This window comes from Homarus americanus, unplaced genomic scaffold (genome assembly GCF_018991925.1).
Source record: "Homarus americanus isolate GMGI-L3 unplaced genomic scaffold, GMGI_Hamer_2.0 scaffold43308, whole genome shotgun sequence".
NCBI classification, from domain to species: Eukaryota; Metazoa; Arthropoda; class Malacostraca; order Decapoda; family Nephropidae; genus Homarus; species Homarus americanus.
The window spans coordinates 330,776-337,500 of NW_024723555.1; positions in this window are offsets into that span (position 1 = coordinate 330,776).

Sequence of the window (6,725 nt, forward strand, 5' to 3'; positions counted from 1 at the left end):
GTCGCTGGTCAGTCCATTGGTGCTCTTGAGGCTCTTGTTTTCTATGTTTCTATAAGGAGGGAACCTGAGAGTGAATAACAAGACCGGTGGACATTGTGGCGGCGAAGGAGGACAGGACAGTAGTGGTGAAGGTAGTGGATAACAACAGCGATACAGAAAGGAGGAAGATGAGGAATGTAACACAGAAAGGGAAGATAAGTGAGGTGTGTTCTGCTCGGTATATAAAGTACAGTGAGGGAATGGAAAACCGAATCACAGGCGCCGACAACAGGCTACAGCACTTACAGTATGTGTTCGGTTATCATCAACTGAACCCACCAGAACCTTTTTCGGTGGTGGTAATATTTCTTAAGTTTTGACATTCATTAATAACAGGGATTTTAATGTTCTAATCCTAAATTAACCTTTCTGGCAATTTTCACGGATTTGGTTTATACACATTTTCATATAGCTTAGCATCAGTGCGTCCTTGGAGGCTGGTGCTTTTAGGTAATCTTCCAGACCATCCAGCAAGAAGATTCTTTATGACCTCCTGGTGATGTACGAGCGTGTTCCTGCCGCGTCTACCAGATATCTTAGCCACCCGCTTATCACTGTTAATGACCATGACTTGCAATAATAGCCTACGTCTCGGGGGAGGGAAGAAGAAAGAAAAAAAAAATCTGGAAGACTGGAACACCGACTTCCAACAGCAGCAGCAGCAGCAGCAGCAGCAGGGAGACACCAGAGTGATGGACGGCCGGCGCCCCTATGCAGCCTGGAGCTAGAGTCTGTAATACACTCTTGGCGACGGTCGAGGTTACGACTCCGGTGACATTCCAGAGCGGGTAATAGCCTTAGGGAATGGGGGAGTTTCCGCAAGTTTTTCCTCCCCCACCCCCCCTCCCTCCTAAGACTGTCAGGGTACAAAGTGTGTGTGACCTTAAGGCTGGTAATCCGAGGAGTCTTAGCGGGTCTTTGGTCCATGACGACACTACCACTTAAGGTGCAACCAGCCTGGAGGACTTTTTTTTTCTTTGATGGGGGAGGAGAGGGGAGGGGGGGGGGAGGGAGAGAGAGGGAGGAACACTTACAAGGGTAATGATACGGAAAATATGATCAGAATGGGTCTGGAAAGAGGTAAGGAGAAGGCCGGGCCTCGGGGTGACAAATTGATGGAGGACGTTCCAGGGGAGAGAGGGATTTATCTGGAACTTCCTGGAACACGGTCGCCCCCCTTTCCAGACCAGAGGAGGAGGAGGAGGAAGAAAATTATTAAGATGGGTCGCTGGCTGGAGGAAGAGGAGGAGGAGAAGGAAGAAAAAGGAAGATGGAAATAAGGTACTCTAAGAATTGTGGGAGCCTCGAGGGTTAGGCCTTTAATGACCTCTCCTTGATAAGATGATTAGGGAGTTTATACTCACTTTGTTGACAATATTATCCGGGTTATGGGAGGGGGAGGGAGAGGGAGGGGAGCAAAAGGAAGGGGGAGGGGGAGGGTAGAAGGGAGGGAAAGAAGGGATTGTGGAGAGAAGGAAGGAAGGAAAGAGACACTACTAAGATCGAAGGAACGAAGGAAAGAAGGAAATGGACTAAGAAAGAAGGAAGGAAATAATAGACGTGTGAGGAAGGAATCAAGGAAATAACAGGGGTGTGAGAAAGGAAGGAAGGAAGGAAGGAAGGAAGGAAATAGAGTAAGAAAGAAGGAAGGAAACAATAAACGTGTGAGGAAGGAATGAAGGAAATAACAGAGGTGTGTGGAAAGAAGGACGTAAAGAAATAACAGGGGTGTGAGGAAGGAAGGAAATAAGAGGTGTAAGGAAGGAAGGAAGGAAGGAAGGATAACAACACGCCCTTCTGGCACTGGTCGCCGGGAATGGTGGAGGGGGGGGGGGTCAACTAAGAGTTTGGTCTTTAATGAGAAAAGTTACAGGCAATCTGAGACACCTAAGTTGTCAAGAAGTTGCCGTGGCAGTATTGGGTGACAGCCACCTTGTTTATGGCTCCTTGATCACCTCTTCCTTATGGTTTGTCTTTACTGTTTATGGCAACTGTCACTGCCATCTTGCCATCATGTCTGTGACTTGATTGAGACAGTGATGTTTCATGGTAAGGTTAATTCCCACTATTGATGGCAGCTTCTTTGCTAGTCCTTCTTGTTTATGGCAACTTGATTATTTATCTCTTATGGTTAGTAGCTCCTGTTTCTGGCAAATATTATCAACTTCTATCCTTATGGCAACTTATTTTTCTCATGGCAAGCCTCCTTAAAGATGTCTATGGTAACTTTCTTTAACCTTCGTAATGACAAACCTTCTTAATCTTTCTTATGGCAACTCAACTTCATCTTGGTAAGCTAGTCTTTATTATGGCAACCTATCTCCAGTATAATACACTAAACCAACTTTACATATGGCAATCTCTACCTAACTCACCCCATGGCAACTCTTAATGGCAACTCTCAATGGGGGGGTGGAAGATCTAAAGTAACCCATTTTCTTTATGGCAAAATGACTCCAGATGACGTCACCGTGGCAATTACAGAATAAAAATGAATCCACATATCTTCCTGCGTTCTGGTAATAATGACTCCAAGGAGGTAGGAGGAGGAGGAGTGGGGGAATTATTTATCTGGCTACACTGCGCAATTACGAGGACACCACTAAATTTGGGGGCTGGGTAGGGTGATGGGGGGGGATGGGAAGGGGATGGGGAGGGGATGGGGGGGGTTTTAATGGGTTAAATAAAGGATGGGAGTGTTATTCTGTGGTGGGAGGAATTTATATATATCTCAACTGCGTTCTGCATTAAATGAGAAATGAAGATGAAGGACTGTTAACCTGTGTGTGTGTGTGTAAGGTTAGGTTAGGTTAGGCTAGGTTAGGTTAGGTTAGGTTAGGTTAGATTAGAGTTAGATCAAATCCCCACAACCCTGATAACATAAAAACGATGAAGAATATTTACCCAGTTGATCCCTGAAATACCCAGCGATTATCCCGACCTCCTGTAAACGTCTGAGATGCAGAATAATGTGAAGGATTGTCTTGGTATTTACAGCTTCGGTAAACCCCGGATAATGATGACCTTGCGTGAACTGTCAAAAGGTTTATTTTCAGACCTAATAGAGAGGCCCCAAGTTCTGTTGTTGTCTGTTATATAGCTGTTGATATAGGCCTCAAGTTCTGTTGTGGTCTGTTATATAGCTGTTGATATAGGCCTCAAGTTCTGTTGTTGTCTGTTATATAGCTGTTGATATAGGCCTCAAGTTCTGTTGTGGTCTGTTATATAGCTGTTGATATAGGCCCCAAGTTCTGTTGTGGTCTGTTATATAGCTGTTGATATAGGCCCCAAGTTCTGTTGTTGTCTGTTATATAGCTGTTGATATAGGCCTCAAGTTCTGTTGTGGTCTGTTATATAGCTGTTGATATAGGCCTCAAGTTCTGTTGTGGTCTGTTATATAGCTGTTGATATAGGCCTCAAGTTCTGTTGTGGTCTGTTATATAGCTGTTGATATAGGCCTCAAGTTCTGTTGTGGTCTGTTATATAGCTGTTGATATAGGCCTCAAGTTCTGTTGTGGTCTGTTATATAGCTGTTGATATAGGCCTCAAGTTCTGTTGTGGTCTGTTATATAGCTGTTGATATAGGCCCCTGTTGTGGTCTGTTATATAGCTGTTGATATAGGCCCCAAGTTCTGTTATATAGCTGTTGATATAGGCCCCAAGTTCTGTTGTGGTCTGTTATATAGCTGTTGATATAGGCCTCAAGTTCTGTTGTTGTCTGTTATATAGCTGTTGATATAGGCCTCAAGTTCTGTTGTTGTCTGTTATAGCTGTTGATATAGGCCTCAAGTTCTATTGTGGTCTGTTATATGGCTGTTGATATAGGCCTCAAGTTCTGTTGTTGTCTGTTATATAGCTGTTGATATAGGCCCCAAGTTCTGTTGTGGTCTGTTATATAGCTGTTGATATAGGCCTCAAGTTCTGTTGTGGTCTGTTATATAGCTGTTGATATAGGCCTCAAGTTCTGTTGTGGTCTGTTATATAGCTGTTGATATAGGCCTCAAGTTCTGTTGTGGTCTGTTATATATCAATTGTAAACGTATATAGAAGAATCTTGTTTTCTCTTTGCTCATTAATACAGCTCGAGTCTATTGCATCGATAAGCTTTAATAGAATCCCAGAATCCAAACTATAATAGAACCCCCCTCCCCTCTCACCCCCCCTCCCCCCCCTGGGCTTACGATGGCTATATTATTATCTTCTTTTAACAGTTGTCTATTATAACACTAGTTTGAGTTAATAGCGATGCTATTTTATGTACTAAATAGAGCGCCAATGGCTATTTTAGTCTATATGCCATTGCTATATTGAGCTATATTTCTGGTCTATATAGATCTCCCATTTGCTATTGAGATTTAAGATAGGATTAGATAGTGGTTAATATATTCCTAATACAAATATAGAGTCCATACTGTACGATAGGTTAGGTTAGGTTAGGTTATATGAACGAATACTCCAGCTCTATATTACATTATTCAGTAACTCTACATGGCTCCTACCTTTGTTTATATAACTGGTCTTCCTCCTCCCTTCTTTCTCCTCCTCTTTACCCACTTTCCTCCTTCGTAATCTCTCTTACCTCCTCTTCTTTATCCCTTTCCTCTCTCCTCCTTACTCTCTACCCTCTTCCTCTCCTTCCTACTCCCTCCCTACCCTTCCTCTTCTTCAACTCTATTTCTCTCCCTCCTCTTCCTCCCATCCCCTTCCTCTTCCCTCTCCCTCCCTCCCCTTCCCTTCCCCTTCCCACTCCCAAGGTCTCATGTAACCCTCCCCCCTCCCACCTCCTGCACCCTCCGTCTCCCATGATATAACAAACGTATTCTGGAACCCTTCTACAGCGTTCCCCTCCGTCAGGCAGCTCCTGGGTCACCCGCTGTGCTATGTAAACAAGGCCGTTTTTCTTGTCAGACGCGAAAAGGGGTAATTTGAGCCGCCGTCACCGATAAACTTGATCTAATACCCGAGACCCGCTAATGAAAACCGACGAGTCCAAAGGAGTTGAAAATGTAAATAAGGAAAATGACTAGGTCAACATTGCACCAAGTTGGGGGTCGGTCCAGTGTATTGTGGTGTCGTGCGAGGTGGGGGAGGAGGAGGGGGGGAGAGGCAGGGAGGAGGGGGCAGAGAGGCAGGGAGGAGGGGGACAGAGAGGCAGGAGAGGTAGAGAGACAAGGAGAAGGGTGAGGGAGGGAGGAAATGTCCAGGAAGACAAGAGGAAAAGAGTGAGGGAGGAGGGAAGATATGGAGAAGAGAGAGAGAGAGAGAGAGAGAGAGAGAGAGAGAGAGAGAGAGAGAGAGAAGAGAAGAGAAGAGAGAGAGAGAGAGAGAGAGAGAGAGAGAGAGAGAGAGAGAGAGAGAGAGAGAGAGAGAGAGAGAGAGAGAGAGAGAGAGAGAGATGTTATATTAATTGGTGCTATCATGTTAATGGTGGCTACAAGGGTTACTATACAATGATAATGGTAGTTGGAATAGTAATGGCAGCAGTTCTAATAACAGTCTTGTTTTTAGAGGGAAAATAACAGCTTAGGTAGTCATGGTGGTTGTGTTGACAATGGTGGTTTTACATATGAGAAAGATAGATAGATAGATAGATAGATAGATAGATAGGTAGATCACCATAACAGTTCACTATGTCTCAGTGTATCTTAACCTAAATGTTATGTTTACTTTCATTGGAGATATGAATGAGGCTACAGAGGTGAGACACGTGCAGGTGTAAGTGACACATAGGTGGGACACAATTAAGACAGTGAAGATGAGTTGCAGGTGAGATACAGGTGAGATACAAGTGAGATACAGGTGAGATACAGGTGAGACCACAGGTGAGTTGCAGGTGAGATACAGGTGAGATACAAGTGAGATACAGGTGAGATACAGAAAGATACATAAACAAAACATAAGATTAAGGTGAGTTACGTATTATGACACATACAGTACTAGTGACACATCTAACACATATAAGAGATACAGAGAAAAAACCCTAAGGCAGAAATTAAAATAAAAACAAGAATCAAGAGTCGTCAACAGCCAGGTAGGGCGGTGTTGCCAGCAGGAGGTCATCCATATTATCTCTGGCAGGTAATGACACACGGCCTCACAGGTGTTCAGTTGCCACCTTTATTGTTTTTGTTATTGTTTAGCGTTTATCTCACTCATGGTCGTATGGGAGTCGCCTCTCTATATTTCATGAAGGTATTTCCACGGTGTTCACTTTAATTTCCTCGCTCTTTTAAGTATTTTAATTATCAACATCTTCCGCAGTAATATAAATTCGTCACGCTATGCCACATCACTATATTTTAGGATTATTTTGGGTCTTTAAATGTTTTTGATGGCGGTTTTAGTATAAATAATGCATTAGCATATCTACTATTTTGTTAAGGATTCATTTGTCTCTAATGAAAACATCAGTGATTTTTTGTGTGTAAAAGTTGAGCCAAAGAAAATTGCCAACTAGACAGCGTTTAATGTATTGCTAGTGACTGTCAGGAGGACACACTATTATTATTCTCACCAGTAAATAAACTTAGACACGGTCTCTCTATTCATAATGAGAACAACACATGCTTCGGCGGTACAGTATATATACCGCCGAAGACTCAAAAAATCCATTTAAATTTCTGAAAATTAATTAATTGATAAATATATAGCATTAAAAAAAATAAAAATAATAAATAAATAAAAAA